The sequence below is a fragment of the Phyllostomus hastatus genome, unplaced genomic scaffold (assembly GCF_019186645.2).
Source record: "Phyllostomus hastatus isolate PE091 unplaced genomic scaffold, TTU_PhHast_1.1 phas_contig_86, whole genome shotgun sequence".
Lineage (NCBI taxonomy): Eukaryota > Metazoa > Chordata > Mammalia > Chiroptera > Phyllostomidae > Phyllostomus > Phyllostomus hastatus.
This window is the reverse complement of record NW_025333977.1, coordinates 7,703,888-7,731,497: the sequence shown is the minus strand read 5'-3', so window position 1 is coordinate 7,731,497 and position 27,610 is coordinate 7,703,888. Positions and strand designations below refer to the sequence as shown.

At 37.3% G+C, this 27,610-nt stretch overlaps 1 long non-coding RNA gene across 2 annotated transcripts in view; it reads left to right on the top strand.

The window, feature by feature from the left end:
- LOC123827475 overlaps nt 1-27,610 on the top strand; it is a 76,375-nt gene that overhangs the window by 35,345 nt on the left and 13,420 nt on the right. For both annotated transcript variants that reach the window (XR_006787220.1, XR_006787221.1), the window contains exon 4: nt 16,775-16,914. This is a non-coding gene — a long non-coding RNA (uncharacterized LOC123827475). The remainder of the gene's footprint in view (nt 1-16,774; nt 16,915-27,610) is intronic.

Genomic DNA, 27,610 nt, shown 5'->3' with positions numbered 1-27,610 from the left:
TAAAAATAAACCTTAGAAACATAACCCTGACTTCAAATTCTAGCTCTATCATTCATAAATTTGCTAAGGTTTCTTAACCTCTGTGTTCCTTATTTTTCTCCTTTTCAACATTTAGATAGTACTTTCTGCAAAACATTGGGATGAGTGAATGGGTAATAAAGATGTGACCAATATGTCAACAGGCATGCTGTGTCACTCAATAAAGTTTAATCTGATAGTGGGAGAACATACAACCTTCTGCTGTCCCTGGAGTGAACACCTAGGCAGCTTCCCTTGCTTTCCCTCTCATTATTCAGTAAAATGAGATCCATATATTACTTTACATTGAAAACACAGGCTCAGTCCCGTTACCAGAATGTTTAGTCTGATATAATATTGGGAACTCCAAGTCTGATTTAGCATGTAACTTACCTCCTCAACAAGCTGGCACCAGCTTTATGCTGGGACTAACAATTGTGCAAAGTCTCTGATACTTCTTCCTTTCTGCTAACCATCTCTCCCAATCCTCAGCTGCCTTTCAGGATCAAAGTGGGAGACAGAAAGAAGTGATACCTGAGTGATTTCCTGGTCTTACAGAAAGCTTAAACTGGCAGATCTTAGTAGAGAGCCCAGCAAATGATCATAGCTCACTTCTGTCCTCCTGGCTGCACATTAGAGCACTTATTCAATGGTTTCTTTGGCCAATTTTTCTCATAGCTCTCTTGGTCTCATCAGGTACATTTCTATTCTAAGGCCTTGACGCCTGCTTCAGTGAGTCCTCATTCTTCCCCTGTGTCTTTTCATGCCCCCAGAAGTCCCAAGATAGCTTAGAAAACCTATGATAATTCTGCACCAGGGTTCTCTTCCAGATGGCCCACAGCCAACTCTCACACATCATCCCTTGTGCCAACAAAATACATCACTTCCCTTTAGTTCTCTGTTTAGCCTCTGTCTTAGATTATAGATTTCCAAAAATGAGTTGGATCTAAGACACTGTCCCCTGAAATTTTCTCATGCCTGAGTCAAATATCCACCCTTCTTCTCTCTCTTCAGTCCTTATCTTCCCAACCACAAAAGGGAAAGGGGTTTTATAGCAAAGGAATTGCTCTCCCTGAAGTGATATCTTCCCAAATCCTTTTTCTCTTGCCCCCTTTTTAGACGCGTAATCTGCTTGAAGGGTCCAAAACATATAGAATAGGTTCTTATGGCACTCCCAATGTAACACTTGCTATGAGGCCGTCATATCCTAACATCTATCCTACCTTCTACCCTTTTGTAGCTCAGTCAAAACTCAGAATGAAGGAAAACTGAGGAGGAATCCTATTATCAATTATAAAGCACAGAGAAGTCTTTGGTGCCATGACTGCCTGCATAATTTTCTGGGCCAAAGCAAAATGAATATTCCGATCCTCTTTCTCAGAATTATTAAGAATTTCAAGATGATGCTAGCAGAGCACGAACTGCCCATTTAAGTGTGGGGTGGGGGGCAGAGGGTGCTGCGTGAATGTGCAAGTTACATGTCCATTAGGTCAGCCCTAGGCAACAGAGTACATAAATAGTCCTTGCTGTTAGTCCTTGGGGTCATATTCCAGATTAGCCCACTTTGCTCAGATGTGCCTGGATGGTTCTTTGTGATCATACCTATAATGCATTACCAAAGACGCCACACAGTATATTTGTGCAAGGCTCAAAACCGATGTCATGCTGAAACAAGAACCAGTCCATTTAGTTCAGAGCAGACTTTCCCCACATTAACTGGCTGCTTCCCTGGTAAGGAAATAAGGGTTCATTACTATCCTTTCTGATTTATTTTCCCTGCTATCATTTAGCTAAAGAAAGCAAAGATGTATGAAAAGCATATAAAGAATTATTACCAACACTGGTAGCCTCTTCGTTTTCACTTTGAAAAAATAATAACAGAGCAACAAGACAAAAACAAAGAGTCCTAGAATTAGGTACATTGAGGATGAAAGTACAATGTGTTATCCATCAAAGTACATAATGCGTGTCATTATTTCCATCAAAGTATTTTGTATTGGGAGAAAATAAGACATTGCTTGGAAGGGGGAGGGCTGCCTTTCTGATTCAGTGGCACCGAATCCAGCATCCCCGAGGTAAGCTGCAGCAGGAGCTCGGGGAGGCGGCGTTGAGACGCAGGCTCTGCAGATATCATCCATCTCCCTGACACATGCAGGGCCTCATTGTGCGGCTGCCAGACACAGGCGGCGGAGATGAGAATGTCACGGAATACAGAAAAGGAGCCATGCCGTTGGGCTGCTTATTGCTCTTATCTATGAATAGCTCCATAAAGCAGCTCTGGAGAGCATTATTGTGAGGTGAAGAAATGTGGATTCGGTCCCCACCATCAAAACCAATGCAGGCAGCCATGGAGCTAAGGGGATGACACACAGGGAAGGTGGGGAGTCTAGGTGCTAGCACAGATGAGGGGACTACATCTTTTCCAGGGCAATATTTTTTGAGGCCGGTGCTGAGTCAGATCCGCTGCCTCTGGAGACTGATGGTGTCCAGCCTCTCCCAGTCCTCAAATTCTAAACCATAATGACAAAGATCGCCCAGGAGGAAAAATATCATTCCATCATTATTGGAAAAGGTGATTAAAATGGCGGGATGTGCACAGAGGGGGTGGAATACAGACCAACAAACAGGAATCACACTTCATGTCTGAGGCTCCCTCACTGATTGAAAAAGAAGACATCAGGAGAAAAAAATAACAAGCCATCCAGATCAGGCAGACCCTAACACAACAATGGGTGTCGCATGGATACATATAACAAAAAGGGATAGTGTGTGATCATTTGAGGTTCTGTGACAAGGAGATGGTTTAGGCCAGTCTCAAGTGAGGAACTTCTGGAGCTAAGGTCAAACCTGTCCCTTACCACACCTCACTGTCACATTTGAGGATTATAGGGTTTGCTGCTATGCTTTGAGGTACATGATTTGACCTGTGACCTCAAAATCTGCATCATATTGATTCTTCTTGAAGCATCTCGTTCTATGCAAGAATCTTCACCTCCCCCTGACCAGCCCAACCCCCCATCCTTTATTTTAAATAGGACTTCTTTTAGGAAAGAGTGCAATTAGTACAAAATGTATCAGAAGGCGTCTCAACCTGTCCTCCTGTCTGCAGCCAGGAGCACTCTGGAAGAAGGCCATGTGATTCTCATTATTTGATAGGCCACGGCCTAGTTTTCCAGGCTGTTGTATAAGACAAATCCATTGCCTCATTCCTCATAGCCCCTCTACAAAAGAGAAAAGCAGACAGATCTTCCCAAACTCAGACAGAATATTGTGCACGGCCAAGTGGGCTGCAAAAGCACGCTGCCAAATTGGCTAGCACAGCTCCCCGAATCGCCCTCTTTCCCGAGTTCCAGCAACAACAACAAAGATGCTGACCCCCGATAAATGAAAAGAGAGAGCACATATGCTTCTATTTGGATGGAATGAGGACTCTGAAAAGCAGGCAAGAGAAGTTGCCGTCCAGCTTCAGAGCTCTTCAGAAGCGTCACAGCGATTGTGTTTTTTACCAGTCACCAAGCAATTCTGTGTTGTTGTTGTTTTTAAAAAATAAAATCTGAAAGAGAAAAACTTCATGTCAAATAAATGAATCCTGAAATGGTCTGAATTATCACCACATACAGGACAAGGCATGTACACAGAAAGGCCCTAGGTCAAGTTCTGCTGCTAAAGCATTAGCAACATTCCTCGCAAGCACAATAGGATCATTATAATCCTAATAAATACTAATAGCCACCTTTTGTGAGTTGACTAAGTTCAGGGCATCGAAGGGTTCCCTCTGCATGGCTTATCTTACCCATTCTCAACACAACCCTGACATTACCCCAGCTTTGTGGAGAAAAGCACTGAAGTGCAGAGAAGATCAGATACTTGCTCCAGCTCAGGGCAGCAGCGTCAGGACGCAGTGTGAGGGCAGCCTGATGCAAAGGTTTTCCCTGGGAAACTGCTCCCGTGCACTGCGGCCACCCTTCCAATGAACAGTTCTGGGCTTCTCACCCTCATCGGTGTCATCTGTGCTTAAGGAGTGCAGAGTAATGAATTTCCCTTGCATGAAAATTTTGCCCTTAGAGAATTAAAAATTCCATAGAGGATTTTCAGTACTTGAATTTAATGTTGAGGGGAAGATACCTTTGAGATTTTCAACAATTAGGAAAGAACTGGAACAAAATCATAGCACTTCAGGTATTTCCTTGCCAGCCGAGTGATGGATCTCTCTCTCTCTCCTCCACCTCTCTCTCTCCTCTCTCTCTTCTTGTCTCTCCTCTCTCTTTCCTTTCTTTCTTCTCTCTCTCCCTCCCTCTCTCTCTCATATTCATTTATTTAATCATAGCACTCCTTATGCCCACACTACCCAGTGTGAAGGCCGACTCCCATCTGCCCACTTTTCTCACAGAGCAATAGCAAGGCATTCATACTGTAGGATCCACATTCCCAGTTGCCGCGGGGCCACTGGTGGTGGCCAGGAGATTGGAAACTCTACCGCTTCAAAACACTCCATCAAGCCAGTCAGCCGGTGGCATTTCACATAATGCTACATGATTAAAGACCATGAAGGTTAAACATTCTAACCAGACACATATGTCTAGCAATGGTCTTTTGAAAACCCCCATTCTGAGGAACCATCTGGACATTCCAGGTGATCTCCATGCCTACTGACGGGGGTCTCCTCCATCATACATAATAGTTTGTGTAATCCAGCAGAGAGTGTATTTGATGGCTCCTTTTGTTTTAGCTTCTTTAAGAAGAGAGCCAAAGATTGACTTCACTTTCATCAAAAGAATATTGTTACCCATAAATAAGAATGCCTTGGCTTTTAAAGAGGGTTCGAATTTAGAACTTGTTCCTGAGCAGTGTCAGGGCTTAGATGCTAATGGAGACTCTGAGGACTGAGAGAGAGAACTCAGAGAATGAATGCGAAAAAGTACAGATGGATGCACTTCATTTGGCCCCAAGGAACACCCTTCTAACAGCAAGAGCAGTGCTGGATTTGAACCGATTCTCTGACTCTCCGAGAGTGAGTGTTCATAAAATCCAAGAGTCAGACGAGATCTTGGCAGTCTCTCCAGCACAGTCTTTTGCAAAGGAAGAAAAGGCTGGAAGGCTGGGAGCTTAAGGAGGGTGCCTCAAGCTCTTGAAATTCAGATTCACAGGACAGAGCATTTTCTTCAAAAACAAACTGGATAAATTCACACAGAGACTGGATTACAATCTAATTGGAATGTTGCAGTGATGATTCAATGTTTAGATAAGTAGAAAGGGGTCAAGTATTATTTTCAATTCAAATAATCTATCATATTGTAGTTCACTATTTGGGATAAATGGTATAATCATGGAAGGTAATAATATACTAGGTAATCTTTGTAAGATTATATACAAACAGATGCATTATCTGTGATTTAAAAAAATTATTTATGGTACATTCAACAACAATTATTTCAGTAGAAATCTATCAATATCTATCAGTGTATGTAAGTATATGTACATATATATGTATTAGATATATGTGGGTATGTTATCTGTATGCATATATGTATGCATATTTATACACACACAATGTTTTCCAGATAATTTTATTAAATTAGCTAAATAAACACTATGCTGATACAGTGCTCTCCACCCCTCTTTAAGCAAGTAATTTAACACATTTTTTCCTACATAACATAAGAGTTTCCAAAGAATGTTTAATTTGATTGCAAACTGACTAATTTGTGGAATGCAAAGTGAACTTTTACAAAATGTCTCTGAAATGTAGTGCTTTGCCGTGAACCACAGCATTCATCAATTTACTATTTGAGGTTTGGAACCTTCAAAATAAACTCCAAGGCCAATGCCATTTGGGGATGTGCAATTTTGCCAAGTCATGACTCTAAAGGTCAGTATGCAAAAAGGAGTCACTTAAGCAAATGAATGTGGTTGTCCAACAAACAGTTTTGCTGAGATTCAGTTGAATTCAGCCAAGACTTTTTGAACTTCTATTCTTTCACATTATGAGCTAAGGAGTATTTCATATCAAGTGTGTGAAGGATCACTTAAACATTTCAGCTATGCTTTATTACATTTATGTGCACAATTTTATGCCATATTAGCAGTCATGAATGTGAGGTTTCTTGAACAAATACAAACAACTCTTGTGGAAGTCCAGAGCCCAATATTAATTTTGTAACTAAAGCAGTATAAATTTAGAATCAAAGAGTATAATCTTACCAGAGCTTTCAGTGTTTTATTTAAACATACATGCCACATCCTTTACAATCCTTTCCTTGAAAAATTATTCATATGACTCTATTTGTACATAAATTTCAAATGGGCTACAATATCTTGCCACATCCAGTGTCAAATGCATCCTTACAGTGGAATTCTGACTAAACCTACTATTATGTTGTCAATGTCTACTTAATCTTTTTTCTTCATGGTGCTATATCTTCTACATTTTACCTATTTTTGTAAGCTGATCACAAAACTCTGTCCTAATATAAGGACATATATATATATCCTTATATCTATCCATATATATATATATATATATATATATATATATATATATATATATATATATATATCTTTCATCTTGACTTTCTTAGTTCTGGTCAGATTTAATTATACTTAAAAGAGGAACTACCCTAACCTTGGCAAGATGCACTGAATCAAACATAGAAGGCCCAAAGTCATAGACCTGGGTCCTGAAATGCCTGCTCTCAACAGCTTTGACCCTACTTCTAGATCTGTTTCCTAAGTGCTATTTGTTGTCTATATGCCCAGCATCTCCAGTTACATTCTCCCTTATCCTGCCTGTTTGGCCAAGATCATTCTCTTTTGTCTTAACTCCCTTCCTTGATTCCACTTCATTAGGCAATGTCCAGAGAATCTGTGGGCTACACCAAGTTCAAAAAAATAAAAGTCATATCATCACCCTCTCTGTTCTCTCTAGCTGAGAAATAGGACTTCAACTCAGGTGTATTTAATAATTTAGAATCCACTCAAAATACAATTTAAAGCTTCATAATGTGTGCATTCACGAAAGAAATTCATTCTGTAAGTGACAGATGTAGAAGCTATGGCAGCTCATTCTACAGTTTTCTAGTTTTAAGGAAGAGTCATTATTTACTGTCTGTAAGAATGCACTTTGTACAAGACAGCGACATCCTGTTATGCACTTAACTATGCCATTTCTTGTTTCTTTTATCAAGGCTTTCTTTCTTTTGGTATTATAGAGGGAAAAGTAAGAATCAAATCATGGGAGGCCCCTCTCCCACTTATGTTGGTATCAGATGATATTGTATTGTAATAGAACTGAGCCCTGGTTACTATTTAACTAGTGATCCAAAGCATATGGATACCATAGAAATAGCCCTGATTGGTTTTTTTTTGTTTTTAAAGTAAAATGGTAATTAAAAATAAGACCTTGTTTCAGTTTTAGATATTTCAAATAATTACTATATAGAATAGGAGTCAAAATTGTTAATTTAATGAAATGTCTAGTCCTGTCACTACTAGACTATCAAAAGTGGAGGGCTTATGTGGATGCATAGATAATAGTTAAAAAAATGTGTATTATCTCCCTCAAAGTTGGTACTCATCCTTAAACAATGCCTCAAAGCCAAATTGAAAGTGGACCAGGATGGCAGTGCTGAATGCTTCTATTATACAATATTTTAGCTGGAATGATGAATATTGTATGACCCCTTCATGTCAAGTAGTTTTGTACTATTTGGGTGTCTGTTATTCTTAGAGAGTCACAAAGTAAAGTAATGGAGCTAAGCTTAAATGCTCTTTTGCTGTTTAGGTCATGATTTTTCCTTTTTTTATTGCACTTGGGATTATATAAAATTCTGCAGAGGCAAGAAGACCTTTTAAAAATACAGTAGGGGCAATGATAGCTTTAAAGTGAATCTTTCCTGGGAAGAACACAAAGCATTTTCACTCTTGATAGGTGCCTCAAAAATCGCCAAATATTTGATCCTTAGGAAAGGCAACATAAACAAGCATTGTCATAATCATATTGAAGTTAAAGAAATTTAGTAATCATAGGACTAGATGACCTGCTTGAAACCAAATATGCATGTATACATCTAGATAAAGATAGAGGTCTGTCTATTATCCATTTATCCATCTAAAATGAAAGAAAAATGAACATAAACTTAGTACTTATTGGTGCAAATAGGTAAATGTATCATGAATGATACCACATATTGACCCTTGTCCACTTGGTATCTTTTTCCAGGCACTAAACCTTCACAAAATTCCTGTTACCAAATCAGTTCTTCTGTAAAGACTGCTTCCTATTCACATCTCCGTCAGCTATCATCCCAACTAACCAGACAAAAGTATGGAGGCAGCAGCTACTTTTACTTCTTTCCATGACTCACTAGAGAATCTCAAACTTTTCTGAAGACACTGAGCTAGTGAAGAATTCCACCTACATCCCTTCCAAAGGTCCAGGGGCCTCTCCTTTTTCTCACCATCTTTACCTCTGGGCTTTCCCGACTATTTCCTTTTGTCGCTGCCATCATCAACAGCTGCTCAAATGATGCTCACTTAAGTTTATTAGTTCTTTAACTCTACTGACATCTCCCTGCTAATAGCCATGTTTGCACACAGTTGAAACGTCCCCACCTGATTAGTGTGTGTGACCACCAGGGGTGATCACTCTTTCCTGACTTGTTCTCCTGCATTTTATGGAACTGGTTTGCGTATTCAGCCTCATTTACTTACACAGTTGCAGATAATTTACATATATGTATATTTTATAGACATGCATGAATATAATTTTATAAGAAAATACCTTTATAGTCCAACATTCCCACATTTAAAAAATGAAATTTTATTAATTTCATTATTTTGAAATTAATAAAATATGAGCACATTTCATTATAGTCGGTTTTTTTCCTTTATACTACAAATACATTTTATAGACCTAATATAAGTCCAACCACTTATTCATTTCATTTTGGCCAAAATAAACATTTGCTATTCATTCAACTTGTTGCCATTAGATCTCTATTATGTTTGGTACTTCAGATTGGTCTCCTTTTCTGTTTTTAGCAGATACTATTTAAAAAAAAAACCTTTATTCTTTTCAGGCAACTGTTTTACAACAGACCAATGCTCGATGTTACATTGGTAGGTGAGTAATTCTATAAGCAGAGGGTTTTATTTGATGACAGTTTTTAAAGTCATGAACTGCTGCTTCTCTATGTCATTTGCTCTCTTTTTTTCTAACGAGATTAAAAATTCATTCTCTTCTTTTTCAGCTCAGTGATTGTCTCTCTCTCTATCCCCTGTGCTTCATACTGTCACTCTAAGCCATGTGTTTAAATGACAGTGTTCCCCAAAGATCTAGAGACTTCAATTTTTTGTTATAAGATTAGATTGTATTTATTTAAATAAACCATAAAGGAACTTTTATGATTCATTAGTCACCCTCCTTCCCTTTCCCTGTTTCTTTGTTCTGGCTTTGGGGAAAAACAGTATGCTAATAAGGGTGATAATCAGATAAGGATACATGGGTAGAGGATGCTATTACTGACTGGTCCTTGCACATTGTTTCTTTTTGACTGTGGCCAATGTGGCACAAAGTCATTCCCAGGTAAAGGACAAGATGAATCTGCTAGTTATTACTATTTCAGTAGGAACAAGCTCCCTGAAAACTTCCTAATACTTTCTATTATAAAGTAGCACAATAAATATAAAGAAACTTATTTCCACAAATTAAGGGTCCTGTTCCTTTTATATTTTGCTTTTCCAGTTGATGTTGTTATTTACATTTCCCTCATAGAAAATTCCAGTATCGTGTCTAATCCTGTAGAGGAGATTGCATAAATGCACACAGCTATTTAGTATGTCTGTTTTGAATAATCTCATAACTAAAGCTGAAGTACAACAAGGCTAGAACTAAGGATAACCAAGAAGAAACATATCAGAAGATTAGAGACCCACCCCAAAGGTCATGTAGAACAACGTTTTATACGTTCTATTAAAAGTTTACAATGTTGCTTGCAATTTTAAGTGCCAGGATACAAAAGATCCAAGCACTATTGAGGTATAATGTATTCAAATTACAATGTCATATTTACATTATATTTTGTTACTCCTGTCATATCATTCTAAATAACCCTCACACAGTTAACAAGGTCTCAGGGTTGTTTTTTTTTTTTTTTGTCAAATAAAGTAAATCCAGGTAATTCAAAAAGTGGCAGCTCACTTTGATCAAGAACATCTGTGTTTGGCATGGCAGGCGCTGCTTACCTAGGCCTCCAATTTAGCACTCCATGGTAGCTGTAAATTGCCCCAGTAAACAACCAGCTAAAACTCAATCATCTTGAACCATTTTTCAAGTTTTGTTTTTAAATTTTAGTATAAGTTAGCCAACTGTATCTTTTGTAATAACTTGACAATTTAAGCTTAGCAGAAGTTCCGTCTGGGGAAATGTTATCATTCAAGGAAACTCCCATTCTTATCTTAGCTGTTAAATTTTTACTAAGGCTTTGTCAGTTCTAGTTCAGTAAAATAACTTCATTTTAAGCAAAAGTTTATATAACATAAACTCAACATTAGTAATGTAAAACATGTTGCTCAAAATTTGTCTTACTCCAGCTCAGGCTGTGAACCAAAGCATCGCAGGTTCGATTCCCAGTCAGGGTACATGCCTGGGTTGCAGGCCATGACCCCCAGCAACCGCACATTGATGTTTCTCTCTCTCTCTCTTTCTCCCTCCCTTCCCTCTCTACAAATAAATAAATAAAATCTTTAAAAAAATTTGTCTTACTCCTGTAATGCAACAATCACCGTCACCCTGAGAAATGTGCTCTTTAATCCCCATTATAGAGGCAAAGAAAGTGAGGCATAGAGAAGTTACTAACCAGGCCTGGTCCCAAAGCAATGTCAGCTGCTAGGGGGTTTACCCAGGATTTCATTTTAAGCTATTCCAACTCCAAAGGCATAAATCCAGGTTAAATGCTATTGATATTTCTGCTTTCTTCTACTCTTTTCTGCCTTTGAGAGAATTGGTCAACCATGCAAAACCTCTCCTGTATCCTGTAGAGATTTCTCTCTACTAAAATATATCAAAGCATAGATTATTTTAGGGTATTTTTTGTTGTTCCCATAGCTTTAAGGCTAGACTCTGCACACAGTGGGAACAAGGTATGTTTTGCCACTTGACCAAAATACCTACTTCAGCAACTAACACTAATTTTTCCTAGCAGAGACAAACTGGGTTAAATACTATGTAGCCATTGTAAATGAATTGCAGTGGAACAATGCCAGGCCTCTCGCCTACTTTTACTCTCCATGTTGTTGCTTTTTCTTTCTTCTTTCCTTCCTTCCTTTCTTTTTTTATTTTAGCAAAAACAGCTAAATTGGAGTTAAATAAAGGACACTTTTTTCTTTCTCCCAGTCCATGACTGTGTCTCTGATTTGTGAAAGGAGGTAAAATATTACCAGAAAACTAAAAGAAGGAAGTCAGCTGCTTGCCTATGAGGATTGGATGTAGCTGAATCCTTTGGAAGCTCACTAGCAGGCTTATTTACATATTTTAAATCACATAAATTAGATGGATGGCTATTTTTGCTATAGGTGCTATTCTAGTGTTTTCCAGATACTTTTATGAGAAGGAAACCAGGGTCTACAAGTGTGGAGTGTCCTGTGTCTATCTTTTAGAAGGGACATTTTCAGGGAAAACCTGCTAGCACTTGCTTTTGGTTGGGAATCACCACCAACCTTTGAGCTTTGCTTTCTAACTATGGTTACCTCAGCAGCATGTCAGCTATTTGGGTCCTGGAACATGCACTATAATTTTTAATGTTTTCATTATGCCATCGACATATATATATTGGAACTTTAGTAGTTGTGAACCACAAGAAAGACCTGCACTTTATAACTGTCTAGATAAATAAAACTAAAACATAAACTTTATCCAAAAAGAGTAACTGAGTAACTGAGACTGTTTCTTCGCCAATGAATTCTTCCAGCATTTGGCCTGAGAGGGAACAGGATAATGTTTAACCCACAATCATGACTCGGTGTTTGCCAACTGCCCTGTCCCTTTGATCAGTCCAAACAGAAGTAAGTTCTTGTCTATTTGAAAGAGAACCAAATACCATGTACTTTGTACTTTGGTTACAGGTTTTTTTTCTTTTCCCCTCGCCCAAGAACATTTTTCTCATTGGTTTTTAAAGAGAAAGGAAGGGAGAGAAGAAGGGAAAGAGAGAAACATCTATGTAAGAGAGAAGCATTGGTTTCTCCAATCAAGCATTGATTGGTTTGCCTTTCTATTGCCCGGCAGGGGACCCAGCCCCTAACCTAGGTACGTGCCCTGCCTGTGAACTGAATCGGCAACCTTTCGGTTAACACATGACACTCCAACCAACTGGGCCACACTGGCCAGGACTAATTACAGGCTTTATGCTTAGTCACCAGATTTATTAATGGAGTTGTTTAAAATGCATAGAAATTATGGGAAAAAAAGAAGCTGTTGAAAATTCCAGAAATAATACCTGAAAAGAGATTTTAAAAAAGAGTATTTTATGGATGGCTACCATAAGACAGGATCTCACAATATACTTGAGACTAAAAATAAAATAGTATGTCCTAGAATATTAAATGTTACATTCTCTTACACCACTGAGGAAGAAAATTGGCTACAGTTATTTAGGGGATAAATTTGGTGCCTATGCAAAATAATAATAATAATAATAATAATAATAATAATAATAGACAATTTATGAGGGGCAATTAAGAAGGAACCCACATAAGGACCTAATGCAGTCTACAAGTTAACTACTAGACATTTAATGTCTTTTTAGCTTTAAATTCTTTTCCTTCATCTCTCTGTGATCCTCATCTAGATGGACATCTTTACAAGATGTGTACTTAAAATACAACTATATTGAACTTGGAAACAAAGAGAAGGGTAGATGAAATAAATATGGAAAATATCAGTGATGCTGCCCATGAGAATATGAGAGTTCTCTATACTGTGTGTATGTTTATAAATATTCTAATAATAGTGAAAATGCTTTGTTGTTTCAATAAGTATATTTTATAACTACCACTGATTCATTGCTTGTGGAAAAATGTTTTCAAAGTCATAGTACATTTTTGAAGATAAAATTCTTATTGAGTCATTTTTAATTTATCAAGCACAGTTTGTCTCAGCATACAATTCTGAATATTGCCTACTAATATTCACTCCCGGGTTTGTTCTCAGCAGCTTATTTGTATTAGTGTTCATCATTAATATAATTCTCTTCATAGGTATTTATTTTTCTATCACAAGTATTTCTTGAATACCTACTATGTGTCAGGCATAAACTGGAAGCTAGAAATTGAATTTCTAACAGCAATAAAACAGACCTAATCACCATCTTTAAAAAGTTTAAGATATAGTGGAGAAACAAATATTAATTTAAAAAATTAATTTATCTTATCACAAACTATGATGTGTTTTGTCAGAATAATTACACTACTTTTGAAAGTAAAGGGTCTCAACATAGGTAATTCCTAAGATGAAAGAGGAGGTGATAATTAGTTTGAAGCTGAAAGAATGGAGTCAACTGAAGGAGATCATGTGTTCCCTGCAGGAGAAAGAATTATGTGCAAGAAAATTGTGAGGAGAGAAGTCGTGGTATAACCACACAGTCAACTAAAACGAGACATGTTCAGGTAGAGTGTTGAGAGAGTTAGAAAGAAAATGGCAAAAGCATAGGCAGGGGCCAGGAACAGAGAGCCTTGGAAGGCCTGCCTTCCTTCCTTCCTTTCTTCTTTCCTTCCTCCTTCCTCCCAAAAACCATGAGGAGCTTTGAAAAACCATGGAGAATGATGGATGCAGAATGAAATGACCATGTTTCACTTGAAAAGAACCTTACAGTGTGGGAAGCAGATTTTAGGGTGGAAGGAAGGAAAGGCAGATTCAAGGAGGTTATAGGAGACATGGAGACAATTTAAGAATAAAAATCAACAAAATCTGGTAATAAATCAAATGTGAAGAATGAATAAAAATAACTGAAATGCAAGTACTTTCTATTCACCAATATCCATTATTTCCTGCTTAATAGCAGTCAGTTTGGCTAAAAAAAAAAACAGTTAAGTGTACCAGACATACTTCATAAATGTTATTCTGTGAAGTAGATGAGATTGTGCGCACTTTCCATATTTCCACGTTGACTGCCGCATAACAGATCACCCTAAAACCTAGCAGCTTAAACAGCAAACATTTATATGGCATAGTTCTTGTGGGTCAGGAATCTGGGTACAGCTTGTTCAGTGCCCTGGCGCAAGGCCTCTCATGAAGTTGCTGTCAACTTGTAAGTCAGGGCCACATCTCAGAACCCAACCGGGGCTCAAACAGCCACGTCAGCTGGCTCAAGTGCTTATCAGAACGTGTCAGAACCTCGCAGGCTACGGCACTGAGGGCCTCATTTCTTTGCCGGGCCATAGGGGCCTCTCCGCAGTGCTGCTGACCACCTGGCGACCTGTTTCCCCCAGTACCAGTCATGAGAGAGGCAGAGAGAGAACATTCCAGATGGAAGGCATAGATTTTTCAAATCCTAACCTTGGAAGTGCCATTTCAGCACTTCTAAAACAGCCGAAGTCTTAGAAATAGAGAGTAGAGGGATGGTTGTGAAGGGACTCGGGGTGAGGGGAAATGGAGAGACATCTGTTATCAAGGGGGAAAAGTTTCACTTCTGCAAGATGAATAAACTCTGGAGAAAAATATTTATGGAACATTCACGCTTAGAGTTTCTATATGTATTGCTTTTTTAGAGAGTGCTTACAATAATTATGTATGCATATTATTAAATATTTAAATGTAATATAAGTTAAATTTAGAACTGGGAGAATTTAAGTGCCCTCCTAAAGTCTTCATTAATGTCTTCAGTGTCACTCTGGATTACCATGGTAAACAGTCTCAAAAATAGCCCCAAATAAGTCCTACTTTTGAATGTTCACGGTCTGGTGTAATCCCCTTCCCTCAGGTGGGCGAGGTTAACTGACTCACTTTTTAACAATTCCTATCTTTTCCCCATGTTTATTGAGTTACAATCGACAAATAAAAATGGTATATATTTAAGGCATATAACTTAATGCTTGGATATACATACACATTGTAAAATAATCACCACAATGAAGCCAATTAACATATCCATCATTTCATAATTCCCTTTTGTGCATGTATGTGTGGCGAGAATGCTTAAGATCAACCTTTCTAGCAAATTTCGAGAATGTCATGCAGTATTTAACAGTAAGTCACATTGTTATACACTATATCTCCAGAATTTATTTATGCAGGCTATTTACTCCTCAATCAGAAATATATTAATTTGGGAGTTCACCTAAATATGTGTGTGTGTGTGTGTGTGTGTGTATTCCCCATATAGCAAAATGGAATATGAGGAAATAATATATCCTTTCTTACATGGAAATAAATCCAATAATGCCTTTTTATTTAACATCGTAAATATTCTAGGAGCAATAAGAATTAATAAAATATTTTAGAATTAATGTTTCACTAACTCAACAAAACATTTTATTCTTAAGAAATAGAAATTGAATTTTTTAACATATGCAAATATGAAGAATGTAAAATGCTTTTACATTTTATATTTTTTATAATAAAATTCAAGGGAAGTTATGATAAATGTCTGCAAACTTTGAAAATTCCATTCCAGATATGATCTCATTTGTTAAGTATTAAAATTAATAAAAAGCAATTACATTAATGTAATTAATACAAAATATAGTATTCATGCTCAGTAGGCTTACTTTACACTGGATGATAATTGAAAATTAGCATCTTCTTAACCAGCATACTAACCAATAGCTTTTATTTCATCTTGAGACGATTACATATCAGTATAAATCCAGAGATTAGAAAGCTCTTTGTAATTACATAAATTGCCACTTTAATATCATGTCAATTTAATATTACATAAAGACAGAGCAAGAAAACTAAAAAGTTAAAGAATCCTTTAACTGCTGGGGAAAAGTCCATATAAATGGTACATTGTGTCCTCTACCAGGAAAACAGTAAAGAGTTTCAATTTGTTATTGATTAGTCCATTCCCATAGTGTGAACCTTGTAAACTATTGAACTGGGTAAAAAGAAACAGATAAATTCAAATGTTTACGTAAATGATCTCAGATCCGAAGACAAATAAAAAACATTTGTTATACCATTGTTTTATTTTGTACATCAAATTAAATCTATATAGTTGGTAAAATATACTTCTCCTAGTACATAGGAGTTATTTTTATATGTCAGCACTATTGTCTAAATTTGTAGTCTATCAATGGCCATATTTAAAATTATTGCTTTATAATTTAAACAAAAATCAACTAAGAAATGGATAGATAAAATGCTCACTGTCATAAAATTTCACCATCATTTTGACGTAGAACATCCACAACTCATTCATCAATTCGATTCAACAAACGTTGGTTAAGCACTTACTATGTGACAGATATTATAATAAGCAGTCCCTGGGATACAGAGATAAACAAGAAGAGAAATACAAAGAAAAAGTTAGAAGTGATCCGTGAACCACACTACAGGCAATGTCCTGTCATGCGACCTAACCTCACGTACTTTATGATACAATGTGAAAGTCACTTATTTCCCAATTTGAAACATATAATACTTTCTGGAGCTCAGATAAGAAATGATTAAGGGAATTTCCCAAGCACATAACTTCCGTTTCTCCTCCTAAAAATCATGCAAAAGCCACAGTGATAATAGAAACCTCTCTGAATGCATTTTCAGGGGAACTAGGAAGAAGAATTGAAATGAATGTACCCGAGAGAAGCTACATAGAAGAAATAACAGAGAATAATACGGGAGTTATCGAATTGCTCAGCGGCAGCATATTTCAGTAAGCACCAGCAAAAACATATTTCCTGACGGTGAGTGGCTCGTTGTGAGTTGGGACTACGGCCCCTTTTTTGCAGCAATGGGAGCAGGAACAGGCCTGAGCAGCACAGACGGCACCCCCGCCCCCCACCGGAAGTGGTTTGAATGAAAGAGGCAGAGGAGGGAGAGCTAAATAAAATTTCCCAGAAATTTTAGCACAAAGCAGTCTAGGGAGTTATTTGTCAGCAGAGGAAAGATAATTTGGAGTATCTAACTCTACAGAAACTTCCTGCAAATAACTCGTCCAGGAAAATTCCAATTTATTCAGTGATGAGGAATACAAAAGGAACTAGGACAGCATCTATACAAAGATAATATACAAAATGAAGCATAAAGCACACTACAGAGTAAACACGTTTGCTGTGGTGCCCATGAAAATCACAGGCAAATATTTCAGCATGAATTGAAAAAAAACAACCTCATGAAACAAGAGCCTCTGTAACATTAGACTGGAAACACAAGTAAAGAACTCAGGTAAAAGACGTCAAGAAAATTTTTGAGCTGAAACATGAACTGTCTTGCCTCAGAAGAAAAGTTGGAAAAAATAATTGCAGAAATAAACATGAAGGCCACGAAGAATGGTCACTTTAAAAAAAAAAGTAGTAAGGGTCTAGAAGAGTGAAAAATGGAAGAGAAAGACTTAAAAATAACAAACTATTAGCTTTTCAATTTAGGTGGAAATATCCTCAGTATATGCATAAGGTGAGTCCCTCATGAGAAAAGCAAGGTAAAACAAAAACAGAAAAGTATTCTTAAAGATACAATTTTTTAAAAAAGATTATAAAAGATCACAAAAGAACAAATACTGTATGATTCAATTTACGTGTGATGTATCTAAAGAAGTCAAATTCATAGAGACAGAAATACAAATGGTGAAGAGTGTTTGTCAGGGGCTGGGAGAGAAAGGAATGGCTTTAATGGGTTTAATGTGTTTAATGGGTACAGAGTTTTGGTTTGGGAGAACGGAAACAAATCTGGAGGCAAGTGGTGGTAATGGTCATACAATGATGTGGATGTACTGAATGTTACTGAACAGTCTGTAAAAATGGTTCAAATAGTAAATGTTTTGTCAACTATGCTTTACCACAGGAAAAAAAATTATAAAATAGGACTTATCTTTTTATAACAAAAAAAGAACACTTTGTGTCATAAAAAAAATTGACCTGAAATAGGCCAAGACGTAACCCATTAAAAACATTGGACATCAAAGATACAGAGACAAGCAAAAGTATCACATTACTTGAGAGAAAAACAAATCATGCTGGTCTCCATTTTCTCCACAGAAATTTCCAATACCAGCAGTCAGTGGAGCAGTTATCTAAATGGTACTTAAAGAAGAGAAAGCATGAACCATGGATTTTATATTAAGACAAGCCATACTCAAGTATAAAACTCACCAATAATTGTTTTGCACATGCAAGAAACATGAATTTTATTCCCAAGAGGCCTTTTAAAAAAACACTGGAGGAAGAGACTTCAGCTAATTAAGAAAAGTGGTAAAAAACGTGACAAGAAAACGTGCAGGGAAAAAGCATAGAATATTTTTAACTGCAAACCAAACAAAATGATTAGGGTTACTTCAAAATAGGCAAAAGTATAATCCCTAATGATAAAAAAATAATGAAAAAAAAGTTAGGAAAGAGCATATTGGGACAGAAGGAAGAATTTGATTGTCTCTTTTGAAATATCTAGAAGCCAAAGAATATCATTTATGATGACAGACGAAATATAAATATATAAAATATATTATTTGAAATTCACCCATTGCCACCATCATGCAAGAAATTAGTGGTTAAGACAATGATCTTTAATACTCAAGAATCTGCAGTCTGGCTGGGAATGCTCAGTTTCAGAAAGCAAGTCTGTGGATCCGAATCTTGTCCACATGGTTGTCATCCTCTTGGGGACAGTGTACTGTCTAGGCACATGTGATCTTAGGACTAAAGAAACTTACTAGACCTCGAGTTTTAGCGTTGAAAAAAGCCCTCCCATAATGGATGATGGGGGTCAATAAGTACAAATTCCAGTTACAAAATAAATAAGTCATGAGGACATAATGTGCAGCAGGGTGACTACAATTAATAACACTGTGGTGTCATGTGGAAGTTGATGAGTAAATTTTAAAAGTTCTCATCACAAGAAAAAATTCATAACTATATGGTGATGCATATTAACTAGATTTATTGTGCTGATTATTTTGTAATATCTACAAATATCGAATCATTATCCTGTACCTCTGAAACTATTGGGTTGGCCAATAGTTATTTTGTTTCCATAAAATAAAAGAAACATTTTTATTTTCACCAATAACTTCATTGATTTGAATATTTTGAGTATGTCAGATATCTCCCACTATTGGCTTCTAGTGGGTAGAGGCCAGGGGTGCTGCTAAATACCTTCCAGTGCATAAGACAGCCCCACAGTAAAGAATAATTTGGCCAAAATGTCAAGAGTTCCAAGAAACTTTGCAAACCACTTATGACACATTTGATCAGTCACAGCATCTTCTCCATACACTGCATAAATCATTTTTTGTGTTTCAGTTGTATTTTAACCTTTTGTGAAATAATGAAGAATAATATCCTGAAAAGGCTGCATATCTTCTTTCATCTTTAATATTAAACTGGCTACACAAAAATTCACCAATTGTGATAAGTTTTTTTAATGCATGCTGATATGACAGCTGTCACAATACAATCTAACAAAATTGTTTCCAAGGAAGTTAAAGACAGCTAAGCACTGCTAGAGCCCTCGTACAGAAAAAAACTAAACAAACTTTTTGGAGAAGCCAATAACATAATGTTGTGTGTCAATTTACTTCAGTTAAAGAAAGGCTAACTTTTTAAAACACCCTCACTTTCTGAGCTCATCTTCTTCTTGTAGTACCTTATCATAGTTAGCAAAAAGCAACAAAATTTTGCTTCTGATGTTCTCCCTGGAACCATCTTGCCCAACCTTCCATTCTGCCTGGGATCATAAGATCATTGGGCGTATTTTAAATGTTTCAGTTTATGGTAAGTGAATGTTTCATCAAGTATGTTGTCACTGTATAGTATAGCATCCAATGTCAGGTTGAATAATGCCCCCCAAATGCCACCTCCATGATGTCCGCATCCTAATCCTGAAACCTGTAAATATTTGACCGTATATAGCAAAAGAGTCTGCAAATGTAATTGAATTAGGACTCTGGAGAAGGGAAGATTATCATGGTTCATCTAGGTATATCCAAAGAAATCATAAGGGCCTTTATAAACAGAGGCAGGAGATCAGGGTCAGAGGAAGTGGTGTAACAACTGAAGCAGAAAAAGATTTGACGATACTGATCTGCTGGCTTTGAAAAGGAGGAAGGAGCCATGGGCTCAGGAATGCAGGCTGACTAGAAGCTGGAAAGGCAAGGAAACAGATTCTCCCACAGTGGCCGCTCTTAGGAAGCATCCCTACCAAACCTTGACTTTAGAGTGAGACTGATTTTAGATTTTTGGCATCTAGAACCATAAGATAATAAATCTGGGTTGATTTAAGCCACTAATATTGTGGTATTTGTTACAGCAACAATAGGAAATCAATGCACATGGGTTATCCATTTCCCAAATTGGTATAATAATTTATTTTCTCACCGATGTTCCAATACCTTATTATAAATATGACACAAAAATTCACTGGGGGATAGAAAAAGGAATTGGGTATATAGGAAGTCTTACTGATTGTCTCATCTATAATAACACATAAACTACTAATATGTCACTTAAACTTAGCAAGTTAAGTAATATAAGTTTGTGCATATTTAATAGTACAGAGGTAAAAAGTGAAAGAGATAATCAAATGTTGGAAGAGAAAGGGAAGACAAATGAAAGAGAAAAATGTACCAATTTTACTATTATTAGGAACCAATAGACACTTTCAAAATCAGTCAAAAAACAAGAGTGTTAAAATTATAATAATAGAAAAAATATTCCTAAACACTAAATGCATGTGTGCATATGCACAGCCATGTATACCATACACATGTACGCCAAAGTCAAAGAGACCACACAGTGAAAGTGCACAAAAAACATTGGGAATAAACACTGAAAATATAATAAGATAATACAAAAGTTAAAAGATGAGCAAAAGAAAACCATGCAAATGCAAATGAAAAAAATGTAGAGGCATAATTTCATTATCAACTAAGATGGAACTCCTGGTGAAAACATTAAGTGGTACAAGTCTATAAGGTACATAATAGTTATGAATATCCATGTATTAAACAACATAGCACCATTATTCAGATAGCAGAAATTATAGAATACTCAAGGAGCAATATTCTAAATAGCACCAGTAGTTAGACACCCAATTGTTCAACTTAACTTAATCCAGCAAATATTTCTTGAGCCCCCACTAAGCATCGGGGATATACAGGGTTCCACAGAAATAAGGCTTGCTTGAGTGTGGCTGATGGGCAAGAATACAGCTGTAAAAATTTATAAAAGTTTTAATTTGAACATTTCACTTAAAATGTCATATGGTGTGCTTGAGAGTGAGATCATTACATTACAGAATTGCATGCTTATGATTTTGTAATAAAAAGGGGCATTATTTGTGCTGGACCCTGTAGTAGGTAAAGAAACAGACAGACTCCTTGCTCTGGGTATCTCACATTCCTGTATGGAAAGACAGTAAGTAAAAAAAGTAAAATACAAAATGTGGTAAAGGGTGATGGTTCTATGGAGGAATTAAAGGACGGAAACAGGGCCCAGAGCACTGAGGGTAAGGGTTGCAATTTGAGTAGAATGTGCAAGGGAAACTCAATGAAATGGGGCTTCTGAGTAACATGTTGAAGGAGGTTACCTCCATAAGGATGTGTTCAGGGGCAGGGGAGCTGATGAGAAGTAAATAAAAGAGGCAAGAGATAAAAAATGTACTTTTTTTACTGCATACCTTTTATAAATGTTGAACCATGTGGTTCTAGTACCTTTACAAAAAATGTTTAAAACTTAAACTATACTACTTAGAGAACTAGGAGAATTTGGAGAAACAAACGGAACCATGAGATAGAATATTCGGATTTCAGCTCAGGTCCGGTTACTAACTTGCTTTTGACTGTTTGGATGAGCCACTTAGTTCCCTGGTTGTAGTTTCTGGATCTGTACAAATGACAAGGCTAGACTAGACAATCTTCAAGTCCTTTCTTTCTTTAATGTGCCGTGGATGTGTGATTTTTAATTTAGTGTTTACCAAACTGTGGCCTAGAATGATAGTTTTGGAGGCTAGCCATTATTCAATATTTTTTATCAGCCCTTCTGTGTTCTGCATTCCTGCAATACATAAATGATAAATAACTCTTTTTCCAGTTCTAAAAATTACATAATTCACATCATATAAAGAATAAGTATTAGAAAACACACAAAATAGCACTCTTTCAAAGAGATTCAAAGCAGGACAATAGGAAAATTCCCTATAAAAATAACACCAAACTATCCGTTCAGGCCTCATTATTATAATAAAATCATGAATATATTTTAATATATATTTAATGTAAAACTACAAAAATTACCTTTTTATTCTTTTGTAGACTGTAACATAGCCTTTGGGCAAGCCCCAGGAAAAGTTCTGTTCATCATAAAATTAACCTCAATTAAAACAGTGGGTAAAATGTTTTTTCCCTGTGTCATTTGGTGATTTGTGATGTGGTATGATTTATGTTAGTCTTAAGTTATGTACCTAAATTCTGACTCCTGTCTGCATTTTTTGGAATTAACTCCTTAGAATAAGATCTTAACTGACTTCCCTGGTAATTCTCACAACACATATTGCAGAGCTCTGTACAACTGTATGCTTAGATATGGTTCACCTGACTGACCTTGTGATGTGAGGAAAGACATGAGATAGAAAGTCTTGGGCAGCCTTCTTAGAGGAGGATGACTGCTAAATTCTCCTGCCTTGATGCAAATGAGCAAATAAGAAAAATAGGCAAGGTACGGAAAGTCTCTCCTGTCCTCTAGGCCAACAGTTCTTTTTTTTTTTTAAAGAGAGAGAAAGAGAAACATCAATATGTGGTTGCTGGGGGCCGTGGCCTGCAACCCAGGCATGTGCCCTGGCTGGGAATCGAACCTACGATACTTTGGTTCGCAGGCTGCACTCAATCCACTGAGATATGCCAGCCAGGGCTAGGCAAACAGTTCTTCCCAAAGAGAATAAAAGCCCCAAGTGTGAGATCCTTCCATTCATTCAGTGAAAATATTTGCATCGTCACTAAATTAAATAATAGTATTCTTGCTCTCCATTACAAAGGGAATGTGATACCCAAATATTTCCCTTAATAGCAAGTGAAGAATGATCATGACTTTTATAAATAGCCTTTGTTTCAAAATTTGGATTGAATGAAGTTCCTTGAGAGCAAGACTGAAACATTCAACATAATAACCATATATTCTCTGGAAACATGAACTATGGCTGGTATGCCATTTTGGTAATCTTACGACATTTCCCTTTCTTCCTTAATCTAAATTTACTCTTTGTTTTCCATTGAGACTTTCCTGAAACTGTGGCCTTCTTATCTAGAAAATGATAAAACTATTCCAACTCTGGTACTGCAATCATAATCAGCATTCTTAAAATAAACAGTCCCACATATTCTCACTATCCTTATTCCCCACATATGAAAGTAGATATTTTGTGATTGTTTTTCATTGTAAAACTGGATAATTCCCCAGTTAGAATGGCAAGATTGAACATTTTTTAGCCAGAAAGGAATCATGTTAATAAAACACATTTCAGTCAAGGCAATAAACATGGTCTCACTTCTTTGTAGGTCGAAAACAGCTGCATTAGCATGTAAGCCAACAGAGTTTGGGCCACTCCGCTCAGGGGAATTCTGTTCCAATTATCCTCAATTCTCCTAGATATCACTTGTTTTGAATTTCTTTTTTTTTTTAATTTATTGATTATGCTATTACATTTGTCCCTTTTCCCCCCTTCCCTCCCCTCCACCCTGTACCCCCTCTCCCATCCACGTTCCCCCCCCTTTTAGTTCACTTCCATGTGCAATTCTTATGAGTTCTTTAGCTTCTACCTTTCCCGTACTATTCTTGCCCTCCCCCTATCTATTTTCAACCTACATTCTATGCTACTTATTCTCTATACCTTTCCCCCCCTCTCCTCCCACCCCCCTGTTGCTATCCCTCCATGTGCCCTCCATTTCTGTGGTTCTGTTCCTGTTCTAGTTGTTTACTTAGTTTCTTTTGGTTTTGCTTTAGGTGTAATTGTTAATAATTGTGAGTTTGCTGTCCTTTTACTATACATGTCTTTTCTTTATCTTCTTTTCTTAGATAAGTCCCTTTAGCATTTCATAAAATAAAGGCTTGGTGATGATGAACTCCTTTAATTTGACCTTATCTGAAAAGCACTTTATCTTCCCTTCCATTCTAAATGACAGCTTTGCTGGATAGAGCAATCTGGGATGTAGGTCCTTGTCTTTCATGACTTGGAATATTTCTTTCCAGCCCCTTCTTGCCTGTAAGGTCTCTTTGGAGAAATCAGCTGACAGTCTGATGGGAACTCCTTTGTAGGTTACTGTCCCCTTATCTCTTGCTGCTTCTAGGATTCTCTCCTTCGTTTTTACCTTGGCTAATGTAATTATGATGTGCCTTGGTGTGTTTCTTCTTGGGTCCAACTTCTTTGGGGCTCTCTGAGCTTCTTGGATTTCTTGGAAGACTGTTTCCTTTGCCAGATTGGGGAAGTTCTCCTTTATTATTTGTTCAAATAACTTTTCCACTTGTTGCTCCTCCCCTTCTGGTACCCCTATAATTCGAATGTTGGAACGTTTAAAGGTGTCCTGGATGTTCCCAAAGCTCTCCTCGATTTTTTTAATTCTTATTTCATCATGCTTTCCTGCTTGGTTGATTCTATCTTCCTTCTGGTCCACTGTATTGTTTTGAGACTCAGATTCCTTCCTTTCTTTATTGGCTCTCCTCCGCGTATCTTCCTGCATCTCTTTTATGGTAACCTGCATCCTTTCATCTAAATTGCGCCCAAAATCAACCAATTCCGTGAGCTTTCTAATCACCAGCGTTTTGAACTGTGCATCTGATAGATTGGCTATTTCTTGGTCGCTCAAAAGGATGAGTCCTGGGGGGACTGATCTGCTCTGTTGCACTCATGTCTTATGTCTTTCCCTGTCTCTCCTGCCCCCCCCCCCCCCCGTCCCGACTGGTCGCTCTTGTTAAGGTGGGGGGCGGAGCCTTAGGTGTTCACCGGGGCTGGGCGCCCCAGTCGCTAGATTGTGACATTATATGTGGGGGCGGGGGCGGGGGCGGGGGGTAATCAATGGCGGCAGTTCAATTCTCCTGGGCCCAGACCTTTCCCGGGGCTCCTGGGCTGCGAGCTCTGCCCTGGTCCACAATCGCTGCCCCACTGGGTCCAGCAGCCGCAGCTTGCGTACTCAGGGTCCACCGCTGCGTTCCTGCGCCCCGATGGCTGTCGCGCCGATTCCGCGCCAAATTTCCCCCGATCTCCGTGCGCTGCCGACCCGCGCCAGCCCCGCACCTGCTCGGCTCGTTGTCTCCTACCAGTCTGGATGTACGGGTCTACTTCAACTTCTTGGCTGTCCGACTTCCATTCAGATGAATCCCCTGTCGGTTCTGGGTGTTATGCTGACTGTATTTTATTGTTGTTCTAATCTTGGTTGTGCGAGGAGGTACGGTGCGTCCACCTATTCCTTCATCTTGCCGGAAGTCCCTGTTTTGAATTTCTTACTCTTGCTTGTTGACTAACTTTCCATTATAGAATTTATTTGTGTTTGCACATGGCATGTTAATGATATGTAAAATGTATCTAAATATCCTTTTTATATTTGTCTTCTCTATTATTTTTATTGGATTAAATTACAATGTGTAAAATTGTAGTATATGCAAAGTAGAATAATGTTGTATAAAATTATTACAAACAATTCCAGAAAAATGTAATACTGCAATAATGATTTGGCAAATTATTTGTCCCTCTCTCAGTATTACAAAACTAAAAAAAATATTGTTCCCCAACTTGTCCAATTATATGCCTTTTTCTTGCTCCCAGCTTTGAGACGTATCAGAAAAATGAAATAGAAAGTATCTTTATTGGGATAGGTAGTCTTGTAGAAAACAATGCTTTAAAAATTATAAATTGGTTAGTTGTTCTTGGGAAACTGAAATCCCACCAATTAAAAAACTGTTGTTTATATTCTTGAGAAATAGCTGAAATTAAAATGATATTTTACAATGCTATTAAAACTGTACAGGAGTTGTTATAAGAAACAAAATTAATCATTTTCCAAAGCAGGCCAGAAGCAATTACAGAAAAGTTGAGCTGAGCTAAAAAAAAATAGTAAATATTAAGTTACATTCATAAATAAAACATGTCATGTATCCCAAATGGATACAAATTGAAAAATATGTGGCCCTGGATGTACCCCTAATGCCTCCTTATTTTCCACCTCAATAGGAAATGGTCCTGGTTTGTTGCTCAAACAAAATTTATCTGGGAAATTTGTGTGTATATTTCACAGATTTTTGTATTTAAACTTAGGTAGGTTGGTGTTTCCAGAAGTGATATAGCCTTTGAGATATTGGTATGTCAATATTTTTTATCATTTAAAACCATTCAGTATTTTCTGGGATCTTGAATCCAGAAACTGATGAGCTAACTTAGCAAAGTCATACACTGATCACTAACCATTTTCACTTCCCAGAAAACATGAATCAGCAAAAGGGGATTCCACATTGTTTGAAAGAGAACACAGCTTATGTAGAACATCTTCATGCTAATCACTGAGTTCCTTCAAAACCCCTATGACAGAGGGAATAAATTCTTGAACTTTCTTTGCCTCTGAAGTTGTGGAGGTAGTCTACTGTAGCCTTAAGCAGCCAGACTGGAACAGTTTCTGAGACCTACGTAAACTTCTTTCAGGTCTACCCACTCCTAATTCAACTGCTGCATGCAAGACTGTGGATTATGTGCAGTAGAAATATATTGAAAGAATAGTTAAAACTCTGCCATGAAGGGTGTAATAGCCTAATAGTAGAGGTAATAATTCTAAAGAAACTTCTGGATAAGTTGTAAAAACTAAACTTACCCAATCTGTAGCTCTATTAATTCTACTTAGACTAAGCCTGGCCTTCTTATGTACCTCTTGTTTTAGTAATGGTACCTCCCAAGACAGATACATGAAAACCTTTTCTAACTCCTTCTGTCTTTACCTTTCTATCCCTGATACCTTGTTCTAGACCAAAAACTCATCTAAATTATTGCCCCTAAAAATCATATGATTTCTTCCCCTCATCCCATAACTTTTTGAAAATGGCATTTCTAATATGTGCATCTTATTGTATTCCTTATTTACCTACAAGCTAAGCCCCAAACTCAGGTTTATGCTATCTCACTGCTTCCCTCATCTTACATCTTGCCACTTCCCTCTGTGCAATGTAAATTCCAGCCATTCTGAATTACTTAGTTGTCCTCAAATATGTGATTAGACACATGCCTTTGCATGTGTTCATTGTCTGGAATGCCCTGTTGCACCCCACTGTATACGCTACCTGGTTCATGTGAATTTTTGCTCATCCTTCATCCACAGTCCAAACATTTTTCCTTCTGTGGTCGATTTCATCATGCCCTATATAATAATGTCCATTTATTCATATAATCTCATCTGTTGCTCTATATTTCCAGAGCTTT